General features: G+C 36.7%; 1 protein-coding gene across 1 annotated transcript in view; it reads right to left on the bottom strand.

The window, feature by feature from the left end:
• LOC138713419 (UBA-like domain-containing protein 1) overlaps positions 1 to 16,007 on the bottom strand; it is a 77,162-nt gene that overhangs the window by 30,312 nt on the left and 30,843 nt on the right. The gene's annotated exons all lie outside the window — the stretch shown is intronic.

Genomic DNA, 16,007 nt, shown 5'->3' with positions numbered 1-16,007 from the left:
TAATTAATTTTATTATTCATTTATTTTTATTATCCGTGCATTCATCTCACATTATTAGCCATCTTTAGCAATCATAACAAACCATCTTTTTATTCCCTTTCTTCTTCTTCATCTTACTTGTTAGTAACAATGAATCACCACATTCGTATCACAACCTTTAACTATCTTGTTCTCACTCCCATGAAGACCAACAATCAACATTAGTCATACAACTAATGGAACTCATTGCCCATGTGGTCACAAGAGACAAAACTATCCCTTACGACAACAGAGCAAACAAAGACTAAATATGAAGGGTTCAGAACCATAGTGGGCCAAGCGCCATTTACTAAAACCGTAGAAAATAAGGGTTAAAATGAAGTTATTACCATAATTCAATGGAAACACATAGCAAGAAATATAAAGAATACACATTAAAACTAAATGATATGTCAATCTTCATTAAACTATGGCATTCACTTTACTTTCATCCTTGGTTTTTAGTAAATGGCACTTGGCCCACTATGGCTCTAAACCTTTCATATATAACAGTTTCAATTGGAGAAATAGACTTCCGCTTGCCTTTCAATATGTTGACAGTGTTTAATAAACAGGCATGCTCTATTATACTCTACATATATCAAAATTCACCACAAAGAAACATAATGCTACTACTGTTCATGTTAAAAATCTATTAATGACCTATTGTAACCTACTAGAAATTGTTCTCTTTGTTGTTTGATTTTATTATGAATAGAATAAATTCTCATAGGAAATGTCTTTTTTGTTATGGCAATATGCAACTTGAATGGAGAAGAATGGAACGTGTGAAATGGATAGGCAGAAAAAGAAACGAAACTGTGTTGGAAAGCGTGGGTGAAGAAAGAATGATGCTGAAGCTGATCAGGAAGAGAAAAAGGAATTGGTTGGGTTAATGGCTAAGAAGAAACTGCTTACTGAAGGATGCACTGGAAGGAATGATAAACGGGAGAGGAGTTCGGGGCAGAAGAAGACATCAGATCATAAACGACATTATATATAGATCACAAGCGGAGACTAAGAGGAAGACAGAAAATAGGAAAAATTGAAGAAATCTGGGTTTGCTGTGATAGACCTGCCCTTGGGCAAAATACTATGAATGAATGAATGAATGAATACAACTTGTGGATAGCGTGGACTTTCATGCACTCATGTAATAATTTGAGCACTCGCCTACGACTCGTCCTGAGAATTTTTTCAGGCATGCAAAATAGTTCCACTTCTCACACATGTTACGTAACAACTAACATTTTAGGTTTTGGAACGCAGACTTGTTATCAAGGTATACTTTAAAAGAAACGCGAGGAAAAAATAGATTCTGTTTTGTGATGAGAATTTCACTTGAACTGTTGCTATTTTTGGAATAAACAGAATAAGTTTCAGTATTTCATCGCCAAAGTATAAGCAATTCTGAGAAATTATATCTCTTTCCGTCATAAATTCTATCAATACGTGTTTTTAGCGCAGACGAGATTGAACACACGAGAATTAATTATTGTCAATACGAACTGAAAGGGGGGTGAGGAAGACTTCCAAAAATTGCGTGAAACCTGCATTTGAGCACTTTTTTGTCAGACTTACAGAACATGAGTTTGACGAAACTGGCCTGTAAGGCTACACGTAACGTCGAACGTCTTTTTCACTTCGGATTTCTATTAGCTGATTGGATAGAATTCCTCACAAGTGTTCTGCGTAAACGTGACAAACAATTCATACTATAGAGCAGCGGTTCTCAAAGTGTGGGTCGCGACCCCCAGGGGGGTCGTGTAAGGGGTTGAGAGGGGTCGCGAAATGATTTACAAAATAAGTCAAAAAGTTTTCTTATTAACATTTATTTTGTATTTGGAAACAAACATAAACAACTTTAAACATAAGAATAAAAAATGTTTCAGTAGTTATAAAGTAAAAAAAATAATTAATGCGATTAATGTGCCTGTTTTTCACAAAGTAGCTTCTCAAATCTGGACTCAGCATGCCATACACACTCAGTGATCATTTTAAAGTTCAAGGAAATTTCTCACTTTTGTTTTGATGGCGATCATAGACGAGAAACTCATTTTGTGTAAATACAAGGTTGCAATATTTAACAATTTAAGAATTACGTATTTTTGCAAGCTCGACGTATTCTTGCATTCTTTTGGTCTAAAATTGGTATACACTCCGCGAAAAAAGTATAATTTAAACATTCCACCTTCAGGTACATATTTAAATGAGATTTTCCTTCATAGTTCCTAAAATTTCAGCCAGTTGAACGCAAGTGCCTAAAAACGGATTCATTATTATCTTTATGACAGTCGTAATTGTTTTTAGTTTTTTTTTCCGGAATGTACTCAAAGAGTTGTTGATTAAAACTGTGAAAACTTAGTTGCATGTCCGCAAAAACACAATATTTGCCTATCATATGTAGCGAAATTTTTCATGAGCTCTTTAATATATTGGACTGAATCAAATATCTCTTTGTCAAATGATACTGACCAGAAACAAAGTTTCTCTGTAAACCGTTAATATTATCTCTGGCTGTTATAATGTTAATATATTGGCCTTGCAAACTATTATTCAAAACGCGTTCAGTCCATTTTTATGAAAGGATTGAGCTAATAGCTTTTATCTACCGGTCTACGGACTGAGCTTGTTTTCAAGTGACATACACAATAACACAAACTTTTAGACAAGAATTGGGGTTGTTTTGGAAGAAAAGAAGCTTAAAATATGACATAAATCTAAAAAAAAAAAAAGCATACATAATATATGTATAAATAATACAAATGGCCAAATGGACTGAGTTTTGGGATCACATTCTTCAATTGGAAAATAAGTTTGCATATATTCCGATTTCTCGTCTTGTACGTACAGATATATTAAAAGTTCTGTTCTCAACTGTAAAACTCTTTTCACCACGTTACCCTAAGAAAACCATCTTCCGTGTGATAAAGTATATTTTCATATAACGAACCCATACTTCACAAATTATGCTGAAAACATGAGTTTGCAATGCCCTTCCTTTGATGGAATTTACCTTTTGTATTGAACTATTACCACAGCGCCACGGTGGTAATGGTTTGAAGTAAGGTACTATAAATGATGTTTACCTAATATTTCGTGTAACTGTTGCACCATATATAATTCAATTTGGTCATAATTTGGGTGGTATTCACTGATTTTGAGTAAAATTATCATTATTTTCGATTTTACAAGGATTTATATTTTTCGAATGGGGTTTAGTACCGGTACGGCAGTGAGGAGGAGGTCGCAAAAGAAAGTCTCGCCCAAAAGTGGGTCGCGCCTTCAGAAAGTTTGGGAACCATTGCTTATAAGCCTAAGTTATGGAAATGTCTTGCAAACTATTATCAATCTGCCTCTGCCCTCTGTTAATAGTGTTAAGGTGTGAAAACTAAGTAGGTATAGTTCTTGCCAGCTTACTGATCCAGTGTTTATAATTTTTATCTTTTTTGATTTATTTATAGTCGCTTTAACTACTAGGTCGTATCGCGACGTGTTTGTAATATTTACTGTTGGGAATACTGTGTCTATTATTTCGTGATAATTAGGGTTCAATGGATTCAATATAGATGAAGTCAATGCGAACAAGTTTTATCAAATACTTTTATGATACGTCCAATAGTTTTGAGACTACGAAATGTAACGTGTTTTAACACTCCTTGAGGTTATTGATGCGCAGTGGGGTTGAGTGTAACTCAGAGTAATGCACGACAGCTCACAGCTCAGCACTGTCAACTCGCAAGCGTCAGCAGCCCAGCCCACCCAAGACCAATAGCGCTTGAATCGGCCGCTTCCTAGCCCTTCGCACTGGGCTTCAAAGTCCACCGTAGCCCATCGCACTCGGCACTGTATTGATATCAACTTACTAGTTGGTTGCATTCTACTGCTTTTTCGCTTGCGCGTATTGGTTGTGCTTTCGCTTCGCGTATGACATAAGCCTAGTTACCCGCATACCGGACAACATGCAAAATTAAATTATTTTCCACTGCCGTCGAACACAGATTTAAAAACTGTACCAACAGTACTGTACTTCCTTAATTTCCATTCGACTCAGCAGCGATTTTATCCTTCACTACTTTTGTTTCTAGAGAGAGAGAGAGACAGTATTTTAGAATGTGTGCTTCCACGGCCGGTGTCTGTGATGAAGGTTTTCCGGGTTGAGATGCCGTGTTCTACCATTCTACCAGTAGACCACGGTATCTCAGCCCTGAAAACATTCATCACAGAGACTATCTTCTTTGCGACGCACAATTATTTGGACTCATCTTGAAAAATATAAATCAAAAACTAAAACAAGCAGCCCAACCCGGCCAGTGCGGTTACGTCACGAGCTTGTTCCGTGCGAGACTGTGAAGCCCAGTACGGTGCAGTGCGGAAGCAGCCCATGGGCTGGGCCGTTGTGCAGATCTCTGGTGTAACTCCAGTCATCCACTCCGCAAGACTTGCGAGGGGAAAATGTAATCAAAAGCGTCTCATCAGATACGTTTCGATCAAATTACTGTAGATGAAAACAAATTAATACTCAATTAATTACGCAAATTGTTTGGTTTTTAACATTCTTTATTACGCTATACTTACTTACAAATGGCTTTTAAGGAACCCGGAGGTTCATTGCCGCCCTCACAATTCCACCATCGGTCCCTATCCTGCGCAAGATTAATAGTCTCTATCATCATATCCCATCTCCCTCAAATCTATTTTTATATTATCCTTCATCTACGTTTCGGCCTCCTCAAAAGTCTTTTTCCCTCCGGTCTCCCAACTAACACTCTATATGCATTTCTGGATTCGCCCATAGGTGCTACATGCACTGCCCATCTCAAGCGTCTGGATTTAATGTTCCTAGTTATGTCAGGTGAAGAATACAATGCATGCAGTTCTGCGTTGTGTAACTTTCTTCATACTCCTGTAACTTCATCCCTCTTAGCCTCAAATATTTTCCTAAGTATCTTATTCTCGAACACCCTTAATCTCTGCCCCTCTCTCAAATCTTTATTACGCTATAACCACTTTAACTCTAAATTTAATACTATCAAACTTATTTAACATTCTATATGTTATTTCTTTGCTTTTTTTTTACATAATTACAAAATAGTAAAAAATGTATGTACATTCTTATAAAACAACTATTTCCATTAAAGATTCCTTTACATTTGATGCAAACTCAAAATAGCATTATTACAAATACACATTCTGTAACTGAATCTCGATTTAAGTTATTATCTTTGAAGAAATTGAAAATAAATTAATTTAGAAAAGAAATTAAGTTTACAGTAATGTTAAGTAATGTGTTAAGTGTTACGAATGTACAATAATTTGATCGAAACGTACCTGATGAGACGTTTTGTTTACATTCTCCTCTCGCAAGTCTTGCGGAGTGGATGATTGCAGTTACCCTCACCCTCACCCCCCAATAAGGAGCAATGACTGACCTCAAGCAGCGTTGCAACACGTTACTACATTTCGTATTCTCAAAACTATTGGACTTATCAAAAAAACTTATTTGACACAACTTGTCCGCAATGACCTGATCTATTACCTCTGTGAATTAATGTAATAGGTTCCCTCACCCCGTGTAGATACATATATGCCAAAGTCTGATAGAGCCGCAGGATTTTGCGGAGCACTACGTCATGTGTTGCATGATGAATGATATAATTTGTTTTGAACACACATGAATTGTGATTCCGGACGGTCCAGCCACATATTCGATAGTTGAGTCTGAAATTTGTTCGGCGTCGCGAACTGCGGCTTTTCTTGCGCTGTTGACACCGTTTAACTCGCTTGGCGCTGGTGATTCTGAGCTTCTTCGATTTCTTTTGACCTATTCTTTCCTCCTGTTGAGTTTTTCGTCAGTTCTTGTTACGTTCATAAACGGTATTGCGTGGCATCTTCAAAATGTATTTTCCTGAAAAATAAAATTATATAAAATTAATTTCGCGTTGAATAAAGTAAACTCGCATTTCATCATGTAGATCTCTACGAGCGTTTCACAACAATAGCAAACACAAATATGTTACATCAACCGGATGCCGTGATAAACAGAGTGGAATGCAGTCATGCAGCCGAAAAATGGCATTTCAGTACAAGAAAACCACGGGATCAGCACCGGGGATTGAATCCTGGACCGCTCGGTTTCTTATTGTATAGTGTCCATCACCCTAATGAAAGCACGAGTCGCTTGTTTCTGTATTCCACAAGGTTGCGTAGTCAGGTCTTCCTTATTTTTATCTTGAATATAGATAAGTATGCCGCGGTTAGCACTCCTGCCCTGTATTCGGGAGACCCTGTGTTCGATCTCAAGGGCCGGCTATCCTGACTAGAGTTTGCCATGGTTTTCCAAGTTTCTCCAGGCAAACAATGGGATAATACCAATCACTAAGGACCACGACTCGCTTCCTACCCACATTCTATAACCCTCCAACAATACATGATTTTATAGTCATCTTCAGTGACAGATTGACCATCCGTCCGTAAGTAGAGCACTAAAATGACCGAAAAATTTTAGTAGGTTATTTAACGACGCTATGTCCAGTACTAGATTATTATTCGCCATGTGATTACCTGACATCTGTCTTACAGTTGCGAAAAACCTTACAAAAACCCAACGAAATAATCAGCCCAAGCGAAAATCGAACCCACGCCCGAGCGCAACTCCGAATCTGGCCGAAGGTAGGAGAGACTGTTGTACCTTGGATCATTTTTTTTTCTGGTTTTTGCTGCTACCTAGTCGACTCAAACTGAAGTAGATTGTAAAGAAATTCGCTAGGAAGCTTTGGTCACAGTTCCGGTTTGATTTATTACAAAGTGTGAGTTCTGTGAGTTTGGTACCAAAAGTATATATTTCGTTTATTGTTATATGTTTTCTAACTTACTTACTTATTTAATGGCTTTTAAGGAACCCGGAGGTTCATTGCCGCCCTCACATATGCCCGCCATTGGTCCCTATCCTGAGCAAGATTAATCCATTCTCTATCATCATATCCCACCTCCCTCAAATCCATTTTAATATTATCTTCCCACCCACGTCTCGGCCTCCCTAAGGGTCTTTTTCCCTCCGGTCTCCCAACTAACACTCTATATGCATTTCTGGATTCACCCATACGTGCTACATCCCCTGCCCATCTCAAACGTCTGGATTTAATGGTCAGGTGAAGAATACAATGCGTGCAGTTCTGTGTTGTGTAACTTTCTCCATTCTCCTGTAACTTCATCCCTCTTAGCCCCAAATATTTTCCTAAGCACCTTATTCTCAAACACCCTTAACCTATGTTCCTCTCTCAAAGTGAGAGTCCAAGTTTCACAACCATAAAGAACAACCGGTAATATAACTGTTTTATAAATTCTAACTTTCAGATTTTTTGACAGCAGACTGGATGATAAAAGCTTCTCAACCGAATAATAACAGGCATTTCCCATATTTATTCTGTGTTTAATTTCCTCCCGAGTATCATTTATATTTGTTACTGTTGCTCCAAGATATTTGAACTTCTCCACCTCTTCAAAAGATAAATTTCCAATTTTTATATTTCCATTTCGTACAATATTCTCGTCACGAAACATAATCATATACTTTGTCTTTTCGGGATTTACTTCCAAACCCATCTCTTTACTTGCTTCCAGTAAAATTCCCGTGTTTTCCATAATCGTTTGTGGATTTTCTCCTAACATATTCACGTCATCCGCATATATGTTTTCTAACACGAAATTAAATTGTATTTGTAACTATCAATCAAATATGGTGTGCTTTCTATCATTTGGTGAGCAAATAGGCCTACATACGTTCATTTCCATGATTTATTCTCATCTCTAATTTAGGCAACGATATTTGTTTAAACATGTACCCTCTTGTACCTTGGATCACAAAACATCTTGTACCAAGAAACATGTTCAAAGGTACATGATGCTATCGGTTTTTATTTTATTTTAAGATCTTACCACGAAGTAAGTCTGTAGTTAAGAAGGCTCCAATTGATCCGGATGCCTTGAAGGAAGCTGTTGAAGCAGTTAAGGCTCTTCCAGGAATTAAAATCTCAATCAAAGAAGCCTGCAAATTATGGCAAATACATTTTTTAATTGTTTTGAGCTTTTACAGCTACTATTTCCACCTATATTCCTCGTATTCAAGTGTTCCAATGTACATGAGGGTATGATCGAAGGTACACGAACCTGTTGTACCATGGATCACTTTAGATATCCCTTCATCTTACATTTTCCATCATTAATAGGTCTGTAAAACAGGAAAATACCTGTAGGAACTTGTAAGGAATCTTCAATAATTATTTCAAGCATTTTTTTCATTTTAAAAATTTCATTTCTCAAAGTTAATATATATATATATATATATATATATATATATATATATATATATATATATATAAGTAATGTTAAAAGTGATTCAAGGTACAACAGTCTCCCCTACTCCCGTATGTTGGAAGATAAGACAGACAGTTATGGAAATTGAGTGGAATATATAGGAACGTAAAGGGAGAAAAAAGGGGGGCAATAGATCAACAAAAAAGCTTTTTTTGGGCGCAGCTTGCTAGTATAACTAAATACGTCTTGGCAATCTGACTTTTCATACAAATTTAAATGTAAGCCCAAGAAAGAGTTACACTTACCGTTTTAGAGTAAGAGTGTCGCTGCTTGATACATGGAGTCACGTGTTTAAAAAGCACAGACCTTGCAGAACAGGTTCCGTATTTCGTTAGAATGAGTTTACTTTTCAGGATTTATGATTTATCGGTACTGCATCACCTGATTATAAACTGAACTGTATTAAATAAAACTATTACATAAGCGGGAATTCAACTTATCACTTCCACTCCCGAAATTTCACCTTCAGGACTGCTCTCCACTATTCAACTGTGCTATCCCAGTATGTGAGGAAATAGCATGCGATTGATATTTCGTGGGCTATGTTGTTGTATATCAACTGTCCGAAGACAGGTCTGAACCTCACAAGTGATCCAACAACACACCTCTTATGAAGCAACTAGGCCAGGAGATAATGGGGTAGGTTGACCACTTCCTTTCCCTCTCCATACATAGATTGGCTACATATTGCACTGATCAGACTTCAGATGCATACAAACAACTGTTCTTCCTCTGTCACATAATCGTCAAGTGAGATGTACTGCCTGATAATAGATGTGCTTATCAGCCAGAACCTCAATCAGAGGGTTTCGTGGGTTATATGGGCGTTAAATCTCACATGTGGAAACTCAATTCGGTCTTTGCCAATCACAATTGATATTTGCGATTGTATTTACAGCAACAGTCATAAATATGCTCTACTCCGAAAGTTACAGCTGATATTGGCTCGCCAAAGAGCTGCAAGACCACATTCCAAACATTCCAATTGCCGAGAATTTTTGAGGCGCTTATATGACATTTTGTTTGTACTATCTGGAGCCTCAACTTAGTAGGCAGCAAACAGCTTTAAACTTTCTATAAAGTGGCGAGAATTATAGAAAGATTTAAGTGATAAGAGAACAGAACATGTTCTGCTATTCTTCTAACAAATATTTTTTAGTTGCATCGGCAAATATATTTTTTTTGCAAGGGACTTTACCGTATTCATTGTGAACATTTTCAAAATGAGTTTCGACATTAACTAGTGGAATGTTCCCGTCAAGGCCGAGAAATCTCAAGTTCCTAGTCTTATGATAATTGGCGTTAGTAGTAATAGGGATGTCAGTCCTACGTGCTGGTCGCCTTTCCCCTCAAGGAAATATTCCTGATACAGTACTCACTGCTGTCCCGCGTCTTAATCCTGTGGCGTCATACCTTGGACTATCGATACGGAATCCATGTTGAACGAGACCTCAGGAGAAAAGAAATTTTCTCGTGACATTTCGATCAATGTATGAGATGGTGCCCTCCGGTATAGTGATGAATCTGAGAAGCTAGTGACTTGCGAAATCTGGTTACGAAAACCAGCTGTAAGGAAGATTTCCAACTGGATCAACTCTTCACCTCACTCAACTGCAGTTCTATTAACACAGCAATGCGAACGAGATGCATACGTTCCTACTGTTTTGCTCTCAACTCAACTTCGAATTCAGATGATCAACTGAGATGATAGCAACTGGACGCGTTGTGTATTTTGATGACTGCACTTGACAATTGCTATCTGTATGAGTATGTACAAAAGGACGTACTCACAAGCTAATGATGATATCGAATTTGCAGTCACTAAACTCAAAGTTGCTCTGATGCCAACAGACATGAATCTTCAACTCAATTAAGTTGCAACAACTCAATTTCAATTTAACTGCGGTTACTCCAGTGAGAAACCTCCCTATCGGCTGGAAGGATCATCGTGCTTACCTTACGTGTACTGGTTGGATGATCGTTCATCCCTGCTGACGTATGTGGACGTGATACAGCAGTTGGCAACGAATTTATCCTTTTATTTTACTCACTTTATTAGAGGCTGAGTGAACGGCATAGTGCGGCACAAGAGATTAGATTAATGAAGAAAATCCATGATTCCATCGAGACTCAAAACAGCAGCAGCTTAAACTGTAGTCTGAATCGCAACGCTACCGCAAGCCTTAGGTAAGGGTAGAATCCCGACAAAAGTGTGAAAAATGTTCGATATTCTACGTCACAAATCATGCATTTGACAGAATGTCAATTGAGACCGTTAGAATCAAAGGGATGTAAGTAACTTTTCTATAAAAAAAAGAGGATTTACGTGGATTCAGGGTAAACTAAAGCATTTAAAATTTCAGTGGTAAAGGGATATATCTTTTAACCACATCTCACATTAACATTTGAAATTAAAACATCACGGAATGTACGTATGCTCAGTAGCTTTTAATAACATTTTATGGAAAATAACGTAAGTGCACTTACACCCCTTTGCTTCTGACCGCCTCAATTAAGATTTACAGCGACAAACAAGAAGAGTAAAGTAGCAAGCATCTTCGTATAGCATTGTCAACGTAGAAATAATAGCAGAAAACTGTATCAAAAGCGAAATTGAAGAGGATACGCGCCTATATAGAAACATTAGAGGCAAAGGAAAGAAAAGCGAAAGATTGCGGAACAGAAGGTGGGAAAAGGGAGAAGGAAGGAACATCAACACGCGCCATACTGACGTAGGTCAATACCCCGCCGCCTACTCCACAGAAGCTGCGCCTGACCCAACACATCAATGAATGCGGCGGTATACGCACGAAGCCACACGATCTGGCCACACCCAACAAACGAAACTTAAATCCCGCATTAACTGCAAACGCGAAATAAACAATGTCATATTAAAACAGTGTTCGTCATTACTTTTGTATTACATTGGAATTAAAATTTTAAGACGAGTCTAGCAGTTTATGAAACAAGGTTGCCAGGCTTTTGGTCATCACTTGAAGTGCTCGGTTTTTTAACCGTTCCTAATACAGAGAATTAATTGTACAGCTAACAGAACGGAATTTCAATCGAATTTGGTTATATTCGTTGCTAAAATTGTATTTTTTTTTCATTTTGTACATTTAAACCAATTACCTGTAGTTTCTTCTTCTAAGAAATATAAACAGCACAGTGGAGCTGCAAAAAATAGATTTAGAAATTTTCATGGAAATGCTCGTTTGTAGCATTCTTGATAAAGAAAAGGTGAAAGTAAAGAAAGAAGAAATTAATAATTTAAATTTTAAAACTTTTGTCGTTGGAGATAACAAATACTCTGTACTTACAAGCGGATTGGCTTCGTATTTTCACTGTCGGATCAGTTGTGAAAAGAGGGGAAGTGCCAGTGCTGGGTTAAGTTGTAAATTATTCAAATTTCACTCTTCAACTGGAAGATTGAAAACAAATTTTGACAAGAGTCAGAAGATTTGTACATCGCCCTCTCGCAGTTATGTCAGATAAAATTAATTTCAGAAAGCACTTCTTTTTGTGATTCAGTCTGTGGTTACGTCAGATTACCACCAGACTTGAAAAGCGTTAAAAATCAGAACGCTACATAAACAATTACTCCAGGTGCATGGAATAGGAAATTAATTCCAGTGGATTCTCTCACATGCTGGAATAAAATGAAATGAGGAAGCTGATATCTTAGCCAAGAAGCAAACATGTTTAAGGATGTCACGTGTTTCAGTTTTAAAGTTGGATTTAATCCAACTTTAAAACTGAAACACGTGACATCCTTAAACATGTAAGGCGTAAGCCAAGGCAAATCATGGGCTGCCCTTCTAACCAACAGTGATATGTTAATAGAAGCTCCAAGAAGTGAAACTGTTGCGGGGTCCCGCATCCTGACCAGTCACAATTTTTTTAATGGCGAGTATTTGAGTGTTCGCCATTCACCCATATGGAGCCAGTTCTGTACACCAATTTATCGTCAGAATCGTTGCTCAGAATGTGCCACATGAGACTGGTCTACGCTACACCCGGGGTGAGATGATGATGATGATGATGATGATGATGATGATGATGATGATGATGATGATGATGGAATGCCAACGGGAAACCAGAGCTACCGGAGAAAATTCCTTTGTTACCTGGAACACGAGCTTGCCCAACCCAAGTTATAAATTGGAGGTACGCGGGGTTCACAGGATTATAAGTTAAGCGCTCTAGCCACTAGACCACAGTGGCAGCGATCCATCGCTATTGTTTGGCAGAAGATTTCAGTTGCTGCAAAATCATCTCATCTCCAAATCAAACTGCCTGCTATGCAGCATGGGAATTGTAGCGAATTGAAAAAATCTCGCGGAATGCATTGCACTTCAGAATCACCATGGTGGGGTACAAGGACAACTTTATTGGGAAGCTAGAAGAGTGATAACAATGATTCAAAAAGTCCAAGCATTAGTCGTTCTCAACATGCGAGTCTACACGTTTACTTGTCTATCTATGTGTAGCGATTTTACCTTAAGGACAGAGGGTTATGAACACCTAAGTTACAAAAATTATGACAAAACATGCAGTAACACTTTTGACAATATCTACCACAAGATTTATGATAGCCAAACATAAATTCTATCACTGAATCTTGAAAGAATGCTGAATTGATTGGCTTGTAGTTTATTTAATTTAGATTATTAATTTGTCCTTTACTATTTGTTTAATTGTTGCAACAAAACGAAAATATACTTAAACATAAGATATATAATAGTACATTTTCTTGGTAAACTAATGATGTCATTGGTCTCAAATTTTTACCAGATCTTGCCTTGCGATAGTGAAAATCAGTTTTTATTTTTATAACTTGAAAATTAAGTTAGTTTCATAAATTTATACATGCTGTCAAAATTATTTCTTCCAAACTCTAATGTTTTAAAATATCACAAAACAAACAGATCTTTCTAAAATTATGTAAAAAAATGAGTTCTTAATAGCTGTATGCATATATAAGATCTGAAAAAAAAAATTGGACCAATGAGATCATTAGTTCACCAGGAATTTGTATCTATGTGATCTTATGTTTCAGTATATTTTCGATTTGTTGCAACAATTAAACAAATTATTTAGGGCAGACGAATAATCTAAATTAAATGAATTTATTATATGTCATTCAATTTATCTTTCTTTCGAGATTCAGTGATAAAATTCATGTATGGCTATCATAAATATTGTGGTAGATATTGTCAAAAGTATCGGTGCATGTTTTGCCATAATTTTTGTATGCGTTCATAGCCCGCTGCCCTTAACTATTTAATGGATTTTGCTTATGTTGATATGAAGTTACAGGGCATTATGAAATATCCAAAAATCTATTTCTGAACACATTCACCGTAAACAGAATGTTGTCCATATTCAGTACTTACGAGTTAATAAAACCATTAATGATGCAAATTAAATATAATCATTTCACCAAAAATTTGACTTCATCTGAAAGAGTAAAGGCTGGTTCACGATAAACCGGGAACGGAAACGACGAGAAGGAGAACGGAAATAATGTTAAATACATTTATTTTAACATTTCCGTTCTCGTTCTCGTTCCCGATTTATTGTAAACCATCCTTAACACAAAATGGTGATTTATTCGAAATCCGCTCTAAAGTTATCTTATTTTTTTTTTTTACACAAGTAAAGTGATAAATGATAAACAGACGGTATGTCTCCAGAATGACCGGGAGCTTGAGCGTATACTGCCGTCAACGGCTAAGACCAGTGGCAGACCTCATGAAGGTTCCTGCATAATAAATACAATGAACGAAATGTTAAAGAATTTAAGTGAAGATACAGTACGTCAATAAATAAATAACCACGTATGAATAAAATACAATTATTACCGAAGACTAAAATTTACACAATTATGTATGAAATCGAAAACATTTTTAAAAAGGGAAGTGCCAGTAATTGGACTTAGAAATATTCATACGAATGAAGGTATAAGGTAAAGTTATCCATATTACAGGCCCTAGACCCCAAGTAATTTCCACTTCTTTGCTCAAAACCAAAGCCGGGCTCGCTGACTTTCAGCTATAAACGCTATTGCTTGAACTATAGTGTAGATATAACGTTGACATCAGTGCTATTATCGTATCCAGTTTGACACGTAACCCTACATACATGGCTAACTTTCGTAATTAAAACGCCAGTAATCTGTAGGCCTAAGGGTGTAAATCGTTAGCTCATCCACTTGTCTGTTATCCTGCTAATATATTATGTCGTGATATTAATGTCAGTCAATATGATAATGGAGGGAATTCATTACATCTTTCAATTAATTAACAATTCAGAGAACAATGCATAAAAATGCAACATAATACACATGAGCAACAAAATTACACATGATCGAAATGTTTTACACTCCCTGTAACAGAAGTCCATTTACACAGCATACTTTCTCCTTTGAAGCTGGATGGTTCTTTCAATGTGTAGAGAAAAAATTACGAACACGAAGTAGACAATGCTCACACGATCAATATACCAATATTCGGAGAGCAATCCAATATCCGTTCGCGCAACGCTGTAGCACGATTAAGATTATACAGATGATTCTGTTTGAGCTGGTACAACTTCAAAATGTAATATATTAAAATTGCATTCGCATTATTTAGACATTTCTTTCTAGTTGTTAAATGTATTCACTAAGCGTATCCACAAGAAAAAACGTTAATAGTAAGAATTTTACAGATGACAGATAATACGGCAAACCGATGCTGTATAAAAAGTTGACATTTTCACCGTTAAAGTAAGTACAGTGCATATTCCTTTCAGTTCTTCAATATAAAAATCTTGGCATTAACATGGATAATAATCTCAAATGGGATATACAAATAACAGAAACCTGCAGAAAAACATATTTTATTATCCATGTGCTAAAAAGTATAAATATTCATATTTCCTCTTGTCTAAAAAAAAAAGTCCCTTTTGCAGACATTGTATTGCCCTATTTTGACTACGCCGCCACTTTACAGACTGACCTTTCCAGCGACAACAAAACTAAACTTAAATGTGCTCATAATTTGTACGTTTTGTAAGCAATGTTCGCAAATCTGATATTACCCCATCCCTGGAAGCAATAGGTTGGTTTAAATTAGATAAAAGAAGAAATTTACATTCACTTCTCCTTCTCTTAGAAATCTTTAACTCTTCTATTCCTTCGTACTGTCGCCTCGCTTCACTTATCTTTCTTTCCATCATAATCTGAACACACGCTCTCGCCATGAAACAATACTGACAATATAATCCCATTGCACCTCCTCATACTCATACTCTTTCATAATAGCCCTGCCAAGACTCTGGAATTCGCTATTTACTAGCATCAGAGACTGTCGAAATGAAATAAAATTACTAGGCACTTGGTCAGTAATTGAGACCCGTTCAGACATGGCTTCTCGTAAATAGTGCTCTTATTCTAGCACAAAATATTTCAATATCCGGTAATTTCATCATTATATAATATTATTATTTTGTACTTAAGCGAAAAAAAAAATCTTCCATAGTTCTTAACTTCTACCGGCTTTTATGAAATAAATTTAAAATACCTCAAGAGACTCGGGGCTCATGAAGTATTAAATATTAATCAAGTCCTT

Source organism: Periplaneta americana, chromosome 14 (genome assembly GCF_040183065.1).
Source record: "Periplaneta americana isolate PAMFEO1 chromosome 14, P.americana_PAMFEO1_priV1, whole genome shotgun sequence".
In the NCBI taxonomy this organism is placed as follows: domain Eukaryota; kingdom Metazoa; phylum Arthropoda; class Insecta; order Blattodea; family Blattidae; genus Periplaneta; species Periplaneta americana.
This window is presented reverse-complemented; position numbering and strand designations above follow the sequence as displayed.